The sequence below is a fragment of the Leucopleurus acutus genome (assembly GCF_964270905.1).
Source record: "Leucopleurus acutus genome assembly, chromosome: 11".
Taxonomy (NCBI): domain Eukaryota; kingdom Metazoa; phylum Chordata; class Mammalia; order Artiodactyla; family Delphinidae; genus Leucopleurus; species Leucopleurus acutus.
The window spans coordinates 42,916,968-42,933,713 of record NC_139152.1 but is presented as its reverse complement, the minus strand read 5'-3'; the positions used below and the strand labels follow the sequence as shown (position 1 = coordinate 42,933,713).

Below are 16,746 nucleotides of genomic sequence, written 5' to 3'. Positions count from 1 at the left end.
CAAACCCAGCCCAAGATGGGGATAAATGTGCTGTTAGCTCTGCTAGAGGGGCAGCCTGAGGAGCCTTTGGCAAAGACAGCCGACAGGACTGTTGTCACCTTTAGTCCACCTCTAGTCCCGCCCAGTGAGCTGGCCAGGTTGTCACTTCAGACCAAGCCCTTGGGGCTTGAGTGGAGGAGGCTGGGGATGGAATGCCCTTCCTGGTTTCCATTTCAGTTAGACAAGGAGGACTAACGCACAGAAGCCCCTTCTCAGTGATCACAGTGGAGACCCAGGCCCCTTCCCCTCCCTCTCCTCCATATTGGTGTTGGGACAGCTCAGGCCAGAGGCTGAGGGATGCCCAAGGAGACCTTTCAGTGTGTCTGCTGCAGGGTGTGTGTGTGTGAGAGAGAGAGGGAGAGAGAAAGAGAGACACACACACACACCACATCACACACATGAACACATACATATATGCATACATAAACACTCCCACACATTCATACACATACACACCATATCACTTACACACACACACCCCACATCACTCACATGAACACACACACACATATATACCACATCACACACACACACACACACACACACACACACACTCATACACTCCAAAGTCCTTACCCTTCAGCGCTCATCCTCTTTTCCCCACTACCTCCTACCCCAGCCCCCTAGCCCTCCACCCCCTAAACCCACCCAAGTTCCACAGCTGCCCCCCCCAACCTGGATCTGTCCTCTGGAGGCTATGCCCTGCCCATGCCAGGAATCCCTCCCTTCCCCGCCACCCCCATTGCTTCCCTAGAGCCTGGCCTGGGAACTCTGGCAGGGCAATGTTGGTGACCCTGAATAAGTCGCTGCCCCACCCTGGGCCACAGCTTCTTCACCAGAGACGAAATCCTCAGGTTCATGGGGAGAGGGAGCTGGGAGGACACTACAAAGGGGAAACGGTCTGTGGGCTTTTCAGGCCCAGGATGCAGCCTCGCCTCCGGCCACATTTCCCCATTCCAGACCCACCCAGGATCCGCCCATCGCCTCCCCATCCCCTCCCCCAAGCGTTCCTGGTGGCTCCAGCCCTCACCAGTCTCTTCCTGTCTCTCCATTCCTAGGCCAACGCCATGAGCCCACTGGGTGCCAGGCTGCCCACAGAAACGCCCTCTGGAGGGCTTCACGAAGAGTGTCAACACCAAGAGGCCGAGGATCAAATTCCTGCCCCACAAGACTGCCCCGTCCATTGGTTCATCTAAACCCAGTCTCCCACCAGCCCATGCCTCTGCTGGCCTCACAGAGACCCTGTTAGGAGATTCCGGGCATAATCTTGAGATGAATTCATTTCCAAAGCCTTTCGCAGTTGTCCTTCCGTAATCCAGAGGCTCGCTTCCATCTCTGTAGCGTTCTGTCACACACACACACACACACACACACACACACACACACACACACACACCCGCCATGCACATCACTTGTCCTACAAGACTGGTTACTCAACCATGGACCCAAGGAGAATGCATGCAGATTTCTGAAGCTCTCTCTCTGTAGATGCCTTCTTTCTCCCAGCTGGCTTAAGATTCAACTTTCTTGGGTCTAGATAGTGTATTTAAAAACCTAGAGTTCTCCTCCCATGTGTCTCCTTTACTACTCACACAGAACACTTCACTTCTGACACTTCTGGTGGCCAAATGTACGGGAAGTTTTCCCCACACCAAGCAATTCTGCAATACCATCCAGATGTCCTACAATTTACTCCACTCTGGCACTTATCCACCTAGAGATAGGGTCAGGCACCACAGATTAAGGGCTCAGTCCCACAAAATTGCCCCCTCCCTTCAGCCACCAGTCACATTCCAGGTGGTCAGGTGTGCTTCTGATTGATTTGCCATAAATCTGAGGTTCCCACGACCCCTTCCTCAGGTTCCATTAATTTGCTAGAGTGACTCACAGAACTCAGGGAAACATTTATGTTAACCAGTTTATTAAAGGATGTGATAAAGGATACAGTGGACAGCCAGATGAGAAATACATGGGGCAAGGGGTGGGAGGGTCCCAGGAGCAAGGGCTTCTGTCCCCATGGAGTTGGGTTGCATCACTCCCCCAGCCCCATCCATGGATGTTTTCAGCAATTTAGAAGCTCTCCAAACCCCCTTCTCTTGGGATTTTATGGAGGCTTCCTCACATAGGTGTGATCAATTATTAACTCCATTTCCAACCCCTCTCCCCTCTCTGGAAGATGCAGGGGTGGAGATAAAAATTCCAAGCTTCTATTCATGGCTTGCCATCCTGGAGCTCACCCAGAGCCTCCTGAAAAGAACAAAAGATGCTCCTAAGGCTCTTATCACTTAGGAATTTACAAGGGTTTTAGCAGCCCTGTGTCAGAGACAGGGTCAAAGACCAAATATTAGAACAAAAGATGTTCCTAAGGCTACTATCACTTAGGGAATTATGAGGGTTTTAGGAGCTCTGTGCCAGGAATGGGAGGTTGGGGGGCAGAGATCAATATATTTATTTTTCTATTAGCTCACAGTTAGTTACAACTTGTTCTACTTTCTAGCTTCCAGAAGTGCTCTGCCTTAACCCTTGCTGTTTTCTTTGTCTTACACACAACAGTTCTGCTATAACATGATATACACATTCCTGAAAATAACAGTACTATGTGTACATCAACTATACGTCAATTTAAACAAAAGTTTTTTTTATCACCATACTGTGCAAAATCATGGAGGGGAAAAGGGGTTAGGGACACAATACTCAAAAATGTCATCAGTGACTCGTTAAAAAGATAGGAGCCTAATAAAAACAGTAGCACAGTTTTACACATATTAAATGGCTAAGAAATACATAACAACTACAATAAATAAAGCATTTTACCTGGAAAAAGACTTGACATTTGCTTGTGGACATGGGCACCGGAAGGGTTGCAGCTTGAGTTATTGTGAAGTTCTTGTGAGTTGTATGTTATTAGCAGGAGGAGGATTACCTCAAATCTGATGGAAAGTTGTAACAGCTAATGTGGCTGGGTGTGGGTTGTGAACTGAGGCAGGTGGTAGTTGTTTGAGTTGTGTGCGTTTTGTGTATTTCTACGTGGCTCAGTTATCCACATTCACCCATGTGCCTTACATATAAAATTGTGCAAAAGCAAATGTGAAATTCACATTAGGCTCAAATCGTTCCATAATATATCAATCATGTTGAAATGAATTCTCATTTTCAAAACAACCAACTGTATTTTTATCCAAACAAACTTCACTGCAGTTTTTGTGAGTTTCGGAGAGTAAATATGTGTGTTCAATCTGCCATATTTATTTCTTTCCACAGGTGACTCCCCCAAGTAGACAGTGGGACCTGCCGGAGTAAGGACAGATGATACTCTGTCAAATTTCCCCACTGTCTAATCCAGCATCTGACCCTCAGTGGGTGCTCACTGATGTTGGTTTAATAGAGTTCCAATGAAAGTTGTTCTTTGGCCATTTAATGCATCAAACAGACAAAATATTTGTGTGAATTTATGAAGACACACTATTTAAAATAGATTCCCATCTCCAGGAGATGCCCTTAACTTCATGGAACATACAGCAGCCAAACATTCTAGCTGGAATTTCTCCGGTCAGCAATTCCTCAGCCTAGCTAGACACTTCTTATTTGAAACCTGTCAAGAAAGAGCCAGGGGCTTCCCTGGTGGCGCAGTGGTTGAGAGTCCACCTGCCGATGCAGGGGACACGGGTTCATGCCCCGGTCCGGGAAGATCCCACATGCCACGGAGCGGCTGGGCCCATGAGCCGTGGCCGCTGAGCCTGCGCGTCCGGAGCCTGTGCTCTGCAACAGGAGAGGCCACAGCAGTGAGAGGCCCGCGTACTACAAAAAAAAAAACAAAAAAAAAAGTCTCATTATGTCCATGTTGCCCACCACCTGAACAGGTTTTGCAGTGACTAGTCCAGAAGTTAAAGCTTGAAGGTAACATTCTGTTCCTGGCTTAAGAGTCAGAAAATCACTGACAACGTTTCAAAAGCTGTAAGCATAACTACTGCCCAGATCTTGGTTTCTAGCTACCATCCTCCACTAAAAGAAACTAATTTGCCTCTGAGAAATGACAAATTCTAGGGCTGGGACAGATAAATCACAAGATGAGTCAGGACTGTCTCGTTCCAGAAAGTTGGGAAGTGCTGAAAGGATGGAGGGACTATATCAAAAGGACACAGAAGCCAGCTTGAAGGGGTTCCCACTGGCCAAAGCTGAGATAATCTGAGCCTCAAGATAAATAATAAATAAAATAGGGATCCCCGAGTCTATACTAATATGAATAAATAAACAAATAATAAAATAGGGATCCCCGAGTCTATACTAATATAAATAAACAAATAATAAATAAAATAGGGATCCCCGAGTCTATACTAATGTAAATAAATAAATAAATAATAAAATAGGGATCCCCGAGTCTATACTAATATAAATAAATAAATAAATAATAAAATAGGGATCCCCGAGTCTATACTAATATAAATAAATAAATAAATAATAAAATAGGGATCCCCGAGTCTATACTAATATAAATAAATAAATAAATAATAAAATAGGGATCCCCGAGTCTATACTAATATAAATAAAGAAATAAATAATAAAATAGGGATCCCCGAGTCTATACTAATATAAATAAAGAAATAAATAATAAAATAGGGATCCCCGAGTCTATACTAATATAAATAAAGAAATAAATAATAAAATAGGGATCCCCGAGTCTATACTAATATAAATAAAGAAATAAATAATAAAATAGGGATCCCCGAGTCTATACTAATATAAATAAAGAAATAAATAATAAAATAGGGATCCCCGAGTCTATACTAATATAAATAAATAAATAAATAATAAAATAGGGATCCCCGAGTCTATACTAATATAAATAAATAAATAATAAATAAAATAGGGATCCCCGAGTCTATACTAATATAAATAAATAAATAAATAATAAAATAGGGATCCCCGAGTCTATACTAATATAAATAAATAAATAATAAATAAAATAGGGATCCCCGAGTCTATACTAATATAAATAAATAAATAATAAATAAAATAGGGATCCCCGAGTCTATACTAATATGAATAAATAAATAATAAATAAAATAGGGATCCCCGAGTCTGTACTAATATGAATAAATAAATAAATAATAAAATAGGGATCCCCGAGTCTATACTAATACAAATAAATAAATAAATAATAAAATAGGGATCCCCGAGTCTATACTAATATAAATAAATAAATAAATAATAAAATAGGGATCCCCGAGTCTATACTAATATAAATAAATAAATAATAAATAAAATAGGGATCCCCGAGTCTATACTAATATAAATAAATAAATAATAAAATAGGGATCCCCGAGTCTATACTAATATAAATAAATAAATAATAAATAAAATAGGGATCCCCGAGTCTATACTAATATAAATAAATAAATAATAAAATAGGGATCCGCGAGTCTATACTAATATAAATAAATAAATAATAAATAAAATAGGGATCCCCGAGTCTATACTAATATAAATAAATAAATAATAAAATAGGGATCCCCGAGTCTATACTAATATAAATAAATAAATAATAAATAAAATAGGGATCCCCGAGTCTATACTAATATAAATAAATAAATAATAAATAAAATAGGGATCCCCGAGTCTATACTAATATAAATAAATAAATAAATAATAAAATAGGGATCCCCGAGTCTATACTAATATAAATAAATAAATAATAAATAAAATAGGGATCCCCGAGTCTATACTAATATAAATAAATAAATAATAAAATAGGGATCCCCGAGTCTATACTAATATAAATAAATAAATAATAAATAAAATAGGGATCCCCGAGTCTATACTAATATAAATAAATAAATAATAAAATAGGGATCCGCGAGTCTATACTAATATAAATAAATAAATAATAAATAAAATAGGGATCCCCGAGTCTATACTAATATAAATAAATAAATAATAAATAAAATAGGGATCCCCGAGTCTATACTAATATAAATAAATAAATAATAAATAAATAAAATAGGGATCCCCGAGTCTATACTAATATAAATAAATAAATAATAAATAAAATAGGGATCCCTGAGTCTATACTAATATGAATAAATAAATAAATAAATAGATAAATAAATAAATGTGGAGTAGAGAAAGGGTTTTTTTTTCCCCTACAGAAGATGCCAACTGATAAATGTAGAAGTAATCCTGGATTTGTCAACCATCATAGTAATAATTAAACCAAGAAACATCAACGATGCTCGTGGAGGAAGTTTGGTGAGGATCAGGATACTTACATGGTCCCAAAGTGTCTTTCCACAAAGTGCTTTTTTTTTCAATTTTATTTATTTTATTTATTATTTATTTTTGGCTGCATTGGGTCTTCATTGCTGCATGCGGGCTTTCTCTAGTTGCGGTGAGCAGGGGCTACTCTTCATTGCCGTGCGTGGGCTTCTCATTGCTGTGGCTTCTCTTGTTGTGGAGCACGGGCTCTAGGCGCGTGGACTTCAGTAGTTGTAGCACACGGGCTCAGTAGCTGTGACTCGCGGGCTCTAGAGCGCAGGCTCAGTAGTTGTGGCGCATGGGCTTCGTTGTTCTGTGGCATGTGGGATTGTCCCACACCAGGGCTTGAACCTGTGTCCCCTGCATTGACAGGCGGATTCTTAACCACTGCACCACCAGGGAAGTCCCAATAAATATATATTTAATCCATAAAAAGTCACCAAACTTTGTTGTCCTTGGGCATCTATGCCATTCCCCAGCGTTGTGTCCCCAGCAGCAGTGGGCAGGACCCTGCTGGTGCAGTAGACAGGGGAACCAGGAAAGGGCTGCCTTTGAAGCAGGTGTCCCAGCCTCCAGTCACTGAGGGATTGTGAGGTTTGGGGTTTTTGCTACACAGCAAAGTTGCTGCTTCATTTTTTGCATATTTTAATAGGTTTAGTGTTTTCCCTGAGAGAGTTCTGCAAATTTCAAGAATGGAAAAGAAATAAATGTTTGTCGATACATATCTCCTCTGTGTGAATATGAGCTGCTATAGGCGAGAGCTGTGCAAAGTCAGCCTCAAGTGGCGCAGCCTCAAGTGGCGCTGTTTTATCCACTCTTTCCCAGTCCCTAATAAGGGCTGGGCCACAGCCACTGCTCAGTGAATGCTTTGTTTCTCTCTCTCTCTCTCTCTCTCTCTCTCTCTGTGTGTGTGTGTGTGTGTGAGAGAGAGAGAGAGAGAGAGAGAGAGAGAGATTTCATGGACTTCTTATTGCATGTCTAGGTGGCAGAGATAAGTCCCATCACCACACAACTTCCCTCCATTTTTCCACCTGCAAAGGCTCTCTGAGGCAGCTCGTCCCAAATCACGTGTTGTATGTGAATGTCTGGAGTGTGTTTAGTTACTGAGAGATGGGTAAGCCATAGTTACATGCCCTTAGAAACCAGTAAGTTCCCAGCTTCAAAGAAGCAATGGCTCCTAGCAATAAGAAGCCAGGCACGGGGGATGTGCATAGTGTAGTTAAAATATTGAATGTTGGTTTTCTCCGGTGGGTCGGAGATGGGTTTAAATGCCTGCGCCCGTGGGCACGCCCGGAGCCACGCGGCCACGGAGACCACGATGCCGCTGCCGGGGACCGCAGCCTGCGAGGGGAGGCGGCTTCCGCCGAGGCCGGGCTGCTGCAGTGTCTTGAGTTGCCAGGACAGCGCGCCTCAGAGCTGGGAGCATCCCCGTCCCTGGGGCCGAGATGCCTGCTTCTCTGTCCTCCCTCCTCCCTCTCGGGACCGGGGCGAGCGGCTCTGGTAGTTGGCCTGCCCGTGGAGTCGTTCTTCGGGCCTCAGCGCGGAGAGACATGCCCGAATTGGGGAGCGCTGTGACTTTCAGCCTCCCACTTCACCCCGGGAAGCCGACTTGCTGAAGCCGGAGCCATAAGGGGGACCATGGGAGGGACGCAAGTCAAATGCCTGACTTCCCCCAGTTCTATCCACAGTGCAAAGAGCGACTCCATTATAACCCAGTCGGAGGAGAAGGCAGATTTCGTGATTATTCCCTCTGAAGGAATAGAGAACAAAACAGAGGAGACAGACTCTCCATTATCCCGGGACTGGAGACCAGGCAGCCCCCGGCCCTATCTGGAGACTTCATGGGAAGAACAGCTGTTGGAACAACAAGAACATTTGGAAAAAGAAATGGAGGAAGCCAGGAGAATGGTATCAGGATTACAGGCCTTACTGCTCAAGGGATCCTTACCCGAAGATGAACGGGAGAGGCCCTTGGCCCTCTGTGAACCAGGAGTCAATCCCGAGGAACAACTGATGACAATCCAAAGTCGTCTGGATCAGAGTATGGAGGAGAATCAGGACCTAAAGAAGGAGCTGCTGAAGTATAAACAAGAAGCCAGAAACTTACAGGGGGTAAAGGATGCCTTGCAGCAAGAGGCTGACTCAGCGGGACACGTCCGTCCTTCAGCTCAGACAAGAACTGCTGAGGGCAAATGTGGAAGAAGATGAGCTGCACAACCAGAACGTGGATCTGCAGAGGAAGCTAGACGAGAGGAATCGGCTCTCGGGGAATATAAAAAAGAACTGGGGCAGAAGGACCGCCTCCTGAAGCAGTACCAGGCCAAGCTGGAGGAAGCACTTCGGAAACTCTCTGAGGCCATTTACCAGCAGGTGGATCTGAAGCGGGAGCTGGAACACAAAGACGTGCTTTTGACTCACTGTATGAAAAGAGAGGCAGAGGAGGTGACCCACTGCAGCAGTCACAGCCCTCAAAGCAATGGTTTTCTCCTTCCAGTGGCAGGAAAAGGCGCTGCTTCCGTAGCTCACAGAGGGAGCAGCGACTGCAGCTCGTTTGGGTTGCCCTCCGCAGCCTACGCAACAGTGGCCACGACCCTCAGCACCACACCATCGACAGCTTGGAGCAGGGCATCTCCGGCCTCATGGAGCGCCCGCGCGCCATGGAGACCCAGAGGAAACAGGACAGAAGGGTTCGGGGCAAGTCACCCAGAACTCAAGCAGGTAGTGAATGCCGGGAGTCCTGGCCCCCGCATTCAAAGCTGCCTCACCCACAGAGCTCTCCAGCTGTCAGCAGCGCCTGCACGAAGGTGCTCTATTTCACTGACCGACCACTTACGCCCTTCATGGCCAATATACCGAAGAGGTTGAGGGAGGTGACACTGAAGGATTTTAAAGCAGCTGTTGACCAGGAGGGAAATCATCGGTATCACATCAAAGCACTGGATCCCGAGTTTGGCACTGTCAAGGAGGAGGCTTTCCACGATGATGATGCCATCGCTGGCTGGGAAGGGAAACTTGTAGCCTGGCTGTAAGAAGACCATGGAGAGAATTAACGCTGAGCATTACATTGAGGGCTTGTGGAACTTGGCAGTCGCTGGCTGCTTCACTCAAGAGAGGAGACTAAAACCAGAATACAGTAAGAAGTTTTTAGTTTGTGCTGCCAAAACAGAAGCTTCTTCAAGTGTGACCGCCGTAGGCCAGTCCTGTTTCTAGAAGTGCCTGGCACGTGTGGTCCTTAAAGTCCGTGTCCAAAAGTAGACCATGGGTTCTTGTGGAGTTCCTTGTCCGTGGGAACACAGTGTTTTATTCTACTCTGAGGGCAACAAACCGAAGGCCTTAAGCAACGGGGATGGGTGATCCCCTCCTATATGGGCATGGCTGCTCTTATCTGGAACCTGGGAACTGGATGTTTCACTCCTGTGTGTTACAGTATTATTTTAATTGGCCTCCGTGGTTGCAGCAGAGTACCAGCATTTGTACTCACAGACAAGGTGGAGGTACCAGCTTTTGTGCTTCTTTGCAGCTATTGCAAACCAAGAATAACTCGTAAGGTGGTACCAAGGATGAAAGCCCACTCTTCAGGAACCTTTTGGACTGGACCTGGATGGTGCTGACTTGTTGAATGGATTGAAAAAGGGCTGCCCATATTGTGCTATATACTACGCTAAAACCATAACTAAGTAAGAAAAAAATATATATATATTGAATGTTGCAAGAGATGCTCATCTCGGGCTTCCCTGGTGGCGCAGTGGTTGGGAGTCTGCCTGTCGATGCAGGGGACACGGGTTCGTGCCCCGGTCCGGGAAGATCCCACATGCCGTGGAGCGGCTGGGCCCGTGAGCCATGGCCGCTGAGCCTGCGCATCTGGAGCCTGTGCTCCGCAACGGGAGAGGCCACAACAGTGAGAGGCCCGCGTACGGCAAAAAAAAAAAAAAAGAGATGCTCATCTCCACCTAAGCTCACCCAACACATGGGCACTGTCCATTGTGCTGAACGGTCAAATTTTACAGAGACAGGGAAGGGCAGACCCCCTGCCCAGAGTCACGGGTATAGGAGAGAGAGTTCAAAGTAGGAATTTCCACATCTCAGGTATTCACCAAAGCCTAGAGAAAGTTCATCTGGGTCTTCATTGGAGATCACTGATATCTAGATGAAGAAGAGAGGCTCTCGGGGAACCGAGACAGGGCTCTGGACGTCACAAGCTGGATTCAGGAGCTCTGATAGAGATAAGGCCACCCCCAGGCCGGGCCCAGCCCCAGGACCAGAGGCCACACCCCCAGCAGCAGCAGCTATGAAAGCAAAGCCTTCTAGGGCTTGGCTGGGTCCTTTTCAGCCTGTTCTATCTGAAAAGCACCTACGTATCACAAAGCCCATATCAACAACACCTTCAGCCCACAGACCGGGGGTACTCAATTCAGCCCCAGGGGTCTGCCTTTCCAGCTCCTGAGATCCAGTTACTGGCAACGGGCATCGCATTATGATAAGGTAGCAGCCAGACATGTGCCTGCTCCTGCCTGGGTCCACCAACTGACCCCAGTGTGACCTCCCTCCTCCAGGACTTGGGTTTGACTCATGCTTCCAGAATGGGAACCTGAGGATTACTGCCGCTCCACGATAGCTGGTCCAGGGGTAGCTGTGGAAGGGGCTCAGAGCAGGTGTCAGCTCTCAGGGAGGAGACACCTATCGCTTCCTGAGTACCCAAAAGGGGCCAGGGACCAGTCACCAGGCACACTGCCACATTTTATTGGCATGACTCTGTGGGGTCATTCCTAGAAAGGAGGAAAGTGAGATTCAGAAAAGATTGTGCACTTACCAGCCACGCACTTACCCTTGGGAGGCTCCCTGGAGCCAGCCAGCACCACCCCTGGGAACCACTGTTTGTTCATTCATTCCTCCAGCCAGTATTTATTGAGGGCTTCCAGCCCCCTGCTTCATGGCCACTCAGTCCCTGAGAGCAGCCTGTAGGAAGCCCGCCCAGCTCTGCTGGGGGAGCCTGGCTTGGCTGGAAAAGGGGTTCCTGGACCCCAGGTCCACCAAGGTGTCCCACAGGTATCCCACTCCCTGTCAGCATGCTGCCTCGGTGCCCGGGGAGGGATCTCTGGTTGGGACTGGGGCATCAGCTGGGCAGTGGACCCCTGCACCCAGTAAGTGCTTCAGAGCAGGAAATGTGCCTGCTCTCCCAGGCCTCAGCCTGCGGCGGGTGGGCAGGTCGGGGAGGCGGTCTCTTCTCATTCCTGTGGTTTCAGGTGCCTGGGTGATGTCAGGCCTGAATGATGCGTGGGACTCACTATGACTGGGGCCCAACTGGGGTGGAGGCATTTCTTTAAAAGCTTATAAATTACTACTTCCCCTTTCAGCCCAGCCCCACCACTGGCCTAGGAGGAGTTGCTCCACAGGTACACAAAGACAGCTTCCCCCTCGCCCTCCTCGATGCTCACATGTGTCTATGGTGCTACAGATCCAAAGAGTCACCCTTCTGGGGATCCCCTATCCTCCACACTGCAGTGATAACGCGTACCCACAAACCCACCTCACAGGCAGCCAGCCCACCTTGGACACACAGGTGCACACTGTAAGCAGCCCCGTGCACGGGCTCACAGCCACACACACACACACACACACACACACACACACACATACACGCACACGCACACACACACACACACACAGGTGTCCTCATGCTACTCCCATGCTCACTGGTGTCCTCAGGCACAGATGAGCTCCTACCTGTCAGAGCCCTCAAGCTCCTCCAGGTACCCACAGAAACATGTGCCTTTCCATTGTCACACGTGCTCTGGAGTGTGCACACGCGCCAGTATACAAGGGGCTTACACACGGGCAACAGTCTGCGGGAGCCCGCATTCCATTCCCACACACGCACACCCGTGTATGCAATCTACACAGACCTAGACACACTCCAATCACACACCCACACCAGACACACTCGCCCAAGTCTCCACACACCTTCACATACTCAGGTACACCCTACACAAACAAGTGTGACTTTCAGAATGCCTGGGGTGAGAATGTGAGCCAGCAGGGAGTCGAAGCCAGTACGAAGCCGCAATCCCCAGCCTCACCTCCAGGGGCCGCTGCCCAGCCCGCAGCCCCAGCTCAGCTGCAGAGCCCGCCTCAGGCACAGTCATCCCAGGAGGACTCTTCAGGAGGAGAGGGACATTCTGGAGAGAAGACAGCCCTGAACTCCCCGCAGTGTGTGGGGTGACCTCCCACCGAGGTGGGCAGGGATTCCAAGAGGGGAATCTGAATGGGGGCAAGTGAGTGGAAGAGAACCTCGGGGAATAAGGAGCAGATGCGAAAAGGAAGACCAGGAGGTCCTGGAGGGAAACAGGAGACAGGGAAGGACTGGGGGCAGAAGAAGAGAGAAATGGAAGGAGATGGAAAGGATGGTGCGGGGGGGGGGGGCGGGGGGAGGGGAGGGGGAGGGGAAAACGAGAGGGAGGAGTTAGGGAGACACGTGAGAGGTGAGAAGGGAAAGAGGGCGCCCGAGACAGCGACGAGGCTGAGAGCACCTCTTCCAGGACCAGGAAGGGGGTGGCGCTTTCTGTCTCCTAGACCACCCTCCACCCTGCCCCACCATCAGCAATCCCCTCGGGGGTGTACTCTGCCCCAGTGCCTTGGCCAGCCCTAACCTGCCACCCGCCTGACACCCGTGTGAGGATGACTTCCAACAAGACCCAGGTGGCAGGTGCCCCAGGAGGGGGCCCTGGGGTGTGAGCGCCTCTCAACCCGACTCACCCAGCTGCTCCCCTAGGGTGTGGAGAAAGCTGGGAACCCTGAGACAGAGCTGGAATCCCTCCTGCCGGCCGCAGGGAGGCCTACTGCCTCCCGTTCAGGGCTCTGTGGAATAAGAAGTCGAGCCATAAAAATGCCGAGATTTGCAGACTTTCCGAGCTGGGCAAGTTCCAGGTTCTCGCCCCTCTGTGCCTAAGCTGTCACCCCATATTCCCTGTCCTCCCAACCCTGGAGGGCTCCGTCCATTTCTCACAGGGTAGGTGGTGAGCCTGGTAAGCTGGAAGGTTCTGAGAGAGCAGCTCAGATTACAGAGGAGCAAAAGAGGCCTCGGACCCGGCATCTTGTCCCCCAGCTCTTCATCCTGGACACACTCCCAGAACCCCTGTCCCTCCAGTCCCTCCGAGAGCGCTCCAAGAGCTTCACATCATGCCCAGAGCCCCCCTTGGGCCATTTGCCACAGGTTCTGCCTCTCCCAACTTCTGTGCCCCAGAACGCAGGCCCAGACGGAGGAACAGTGACTGCTTATTGGTTGGATACCCCAAGTGACAGGGAGAAAGGTACGGTACTCTCTATTTTACAGATGAAAATATTGAAGTTCAGAGAGGTGGCCTGTCTTGTCTGAGGGCCTGTGGAGCAGACCAGCAACTGAGATCTAAAGGCAGGAGGAGGCTGAGCCATCCTGGCCTGCTCTTCCTCCAGTTTCAGCCCTACGGCTCAGCCTTGCCCCTCCCGCGGAGCCCCAACTCAAACCCTACTCCTGTACCCCACCCCTCCCACCCGTGTGGGACACACCTCAACTCCCCGCTCCAGACCCACACCCCCCTCTACACCCGTCCCACTCCCTCCCCCTCCCCAGGAGCACACCATCCCCCATCACTCCCTCCTCCGGAAAGCCGAAGTCAGACCCTCCATCCTCCCCCATTCCCATAGCGCTGCAGCCCCTGCGTCTGCCTACGTCTCTCCCCTGCTTAAAAACCCTTCAATGGCTCCCCCCTCACCTTGAGACAGAGTGTTCACTCCTCAGCCTGGCATTCAAGACCCTTGCGAACTTCTCTGGCCTCATCTCCACCCACTCCCCCCAACACCCAGGCCCCTGTCTGCTCTCCACCACCACCCTGCTTTCAGGTCCTGGCTCAGCCTACCGGGCTCAGCTTCTGTCTCACCCCAAGCAGCCCCACACCACCATTCATGGGGTTCACACGCGGCAAGACCCCCTGCAGCGCCTGGGGCCCCAAGCCCCATCCCCGGGAGAGTTGGCTCGAGGACGGCAGATGCACATCTTGCTGACACACAGCTCCCTGCTCACCTTAATCCCCTCAGACTCGACAAGGGTAATGGGTGGCCGGGAGGGCCTGAGACACCACCACCACCCTCCGCCTGCCTGCAGGTCTCTGAGGCCTCTGAGGAGCCACCAGAGGCCCCCAAGTGCATCTCCCTCCTCAGTGGCTTTCCCAGCTCCTTCAATTCCCGGAGCAACTAGAGCAGGGAGGCCATGCGTGTGACCCTGCCCTTGGGAATCTTCCGAGCTGGAAAGTGAGGAATGATCCTGTAACCCGGGGGCCAGACAGACCCAGGGACAAAGCCAGACCAGGCTGCAGGTGGACACGAGCTGGTGGATGATGACGGCCGCAACAGTCATCACGGCTACTCCTCATTAAGCACTTACTAAGGGCAAGACTCCAAGCTGGGCAATTTATAGATGTTTCCTCATTTAATCCTCCCATTACATCTATGGAGAAGATGTCATTCTTATTTTACGGACTGAAAGAGGAAGCCCAGAGAGATCTAGCAACCTGTGTGGCATCATACAGCTCACCAGTGCAAGAGCTGAAACGTAAGTCCAGATCTGCCAGTTCAAAACCCGTGCCCTCTCCACTCCATCTCACAGCCGCTCCAAACTCCAGGTGGGGATTGGCTACTTCCCTTCCAAAGAGGCCTCAAGGGCTCCCCACTGCCAAGAGCAGAACCTCCCCCTGCTGAGGTGCCCCACGATCTGGCCCCTGACTGCCTTCTGCCGCCACCCCGCCCACACCCACTACGCTTCGGATGGCAATCTTGCCATGTTCCCAGTCGAGCCCTCTGAGCTTCGCTGTTCGCTCAGGCTCTAACATCTGCCTCCGTTTTACAGATGAGAAAATGGAGGGTTAAGAATGTCAAGTAACTAGCCCAAGGTTACACAGTCAGGAAGCAATTGAGCCTGGTTGGAACCCAGGTCATTAGAGCATCAAGTAATAAAGCATTCATTTGTGTTACAGACAATCCGGGAATGGGAATTAGTAAGACATTCTGCCAGTGGCGCAGAAGAAGGTAGGGGAGAGTAATCGGGTTGGTTCCAGAGTGAAGGAGGACAAGGCTAGGCCTTCAGGAATGGCAGGATCTGGATGGGCGAGCTTGAGAGGGGAAAGTCTAGGAAAACTACAGACAAGAGAAAAAAGAGAGAGAAAGGCTGGTCAAAATTAGGGAGGCAATGTACATGGTGGAGAGGGCTGTGTCAGGGGGAGGCCTGCAGTGTCCTCCAAATTACTGTGTGACCTTGAGCAAGTCCTTTCCCTCTCTGGGGGATGCCTTGTCTGCAAATGAAGGATAGATGAGCCTTGATGGTCTCTAGGGTCCCACCTGGCCCTGACATCTTAGGATTCTGACTGTGTGTGTTTCCACTGGGCCTTAAAACATAGGATCTGATCCCAGACCCATTGACATGGGGCACAGGCTTGGAAACCAAGAGCAGACAGGGGCCAGTCGTCAACATGGCACATGACAGGGCACACTGAGGGTTGGCCCCAGTTACACACCGAGGATGGCCCATGCGTCCTTCTTTTCCACACATCCGTGCTGTACGTGTGGACTCCCTGCAGTGGGTCCAGTCCTATGGAAGCTGGAACACAGGGATGAATGAGTCAAGGTGGAATTGTGGGCTCATGGGGGAAGGTTCAGGACATGTCCAGCACAAGCTAAAAGCCCAGGCCCCAGCGCCTCCTCAGGGAAGGGGAAGGGAACGGGGGTCCCTGAAGAAGGGGAAGAGAAAACATCCTGAGGGTAAGGTGAGGGTGTCAGGACTAGAATAAGTGGTCTGTCCAACTGGAGGACATTTGGGGAACAAGAATGGCCCCCAATCAAGTCAGCATTGCACCCAAATATAGAGTACATTCCGGACCATCCGCAGAGAGGTTGTTCTCCCTTGGGTCCCTATGGTACAAAAACACAGATGCGCTGGAGAGCTGGGGCAGAAAATGTACCACTAGAGACTGTGGACACACATGTGTGCACACGCATGCACACACACACACAGAAACTCCTGCACAGAGACCCCCAGATCAGATCATCCATCCCCCTCACCTCCAGACTGAGCCTTCAAAGTGCCCTCCCTCCCCAGAGAACACGCCCTTCGTGTGCCAGTGACACACAGCCCTGAAAGCCAGAAGGTCTCGCTGTCTCACCTCGGTCCCTCTTGCTGCAGTTCTGATGCGCCGGCTTCCTTTCTGACTCAAGAGGTGGCAAGCAACCAGGCCTACCCACCTCTGTGCGGCTGACCTCCACCCTCTGGAACGTGGGCTCACCTCTTATCTTTCCTGCCTCTTTGATCTCCATCTCTTGACCTCAAGAACCCTGTCTTATTCACCACTGAACACTAAACTAGGGGATGAGTGAGCCCTTGGGAGCCCACCTGGTCCTCCAGTGGCCAGCCCCACTGGACCCTCAAGATGT

General features: G+C 49.6%; 1 pseudogene across 1 annotated transcript; it reads left to right on the top strand.

Moving 5' to 3' along the window:
* Positions 1-7,929: 7,929 nt before the first annotated feature.
* LOC309969179 (dixin-like) lies at positions 7,930-9,341 on the top strand (annotated as a pseudogene). The gene has a single exon. The product of its transcript is annotated as a dixin-like (transcript).
* Positions 9,342-16,746: the final 7,405 nt, after the last annotated feature.